The sequence below is a fragment of the Lagopus muta genome, chromosome 1 (genome assembly GCF_023343835.1).
Source record: "Lagopus muta isolate bLagMut1 chromosome 1, bLagMut1 primary, whole genome shotgun sequence".
NCBI classification, from domain to species: Eukaryota; Metazoa; Chordata; class Aves; order Galliformes; family Phasianidae; genus Lagopus; species Lagopus muta.
In genome coordinates, this window is record NC_064433.1 from 85,886,441 (window position 1) to 85,887,356 (window position 916).

Sequence of the window (916 nt, forward strand, 5' to 3'; positions counted from 1 at the left end):
CAAAACACAATTTCCCTCTTGTACCCCAATAACCTGACTTTGTGCTCCTGGGTTATTTCAGTAGTCTCCTGTTCACCGCATCTTGCCTACCCAAAATCAGCAGACTCCCTCCAGCCCAAGCAGGCTCCAACTTCTTTCCAGCAGAAACCTCCCTCTGGTTCAGAAGGCTGCACCTGGCTGTATGGGCAGGGAGCCCTCCTCTCAGTCCCATAGCCTTCCCACCATCTGCAGCCCCATGAGGGGAGACAATCTTTTTCCCAGCAGCAGGCAAGTGAAAGTGAGCTGAGAACAGATGAAATGAATGCCATCCATCAAAGAGATTTATGTCTGACAAAATGAAATCAGTTTATTTCACTCTTTTTAGCTTCTACAACATTGTGGTAAGCTTGCTGGTTTTTTGAGCTGCAGTGGGTGGAGAGGCTTTAGATAATTCTGGAGGTTCCCTGAATCGACATAACAGGAAAATGAATATCAAACAAGGCAAACATAATTTTTTTCCTCTGAACATACTTCAGTGTTCCTCATTTTGCATTAAATGAACAGATTAGCAGAAACCTGAAGTCCAATCTGAATGAATCAAGCACAACTGACAACTGCAGTAAAAACCCAGCTCCTAAATCAGCTTTATTCTTGTTACTAGAGCTTAAAGGCCCCAGCTGAGAAGCTAAAGACATTGTACAACCACACGGTAAGAGATAGTTCCTGCCTCAGAAAGCTTGCAGTTGAAACAGATGAAATATTGTTGAGCATAGCACTATTACTCTCCGATAGAAAGACTGAATTTTACTGACACACTTCCTAGCTCAAGGTCAGAGAAGGAGTGTGATGAAACTGGAAACTGAACCAAAATCTTCTGAGTCTCACACTAGTGCCTGAGCCAGAAGACAATCCTTCAAACCATGCAGAACATTGCCAT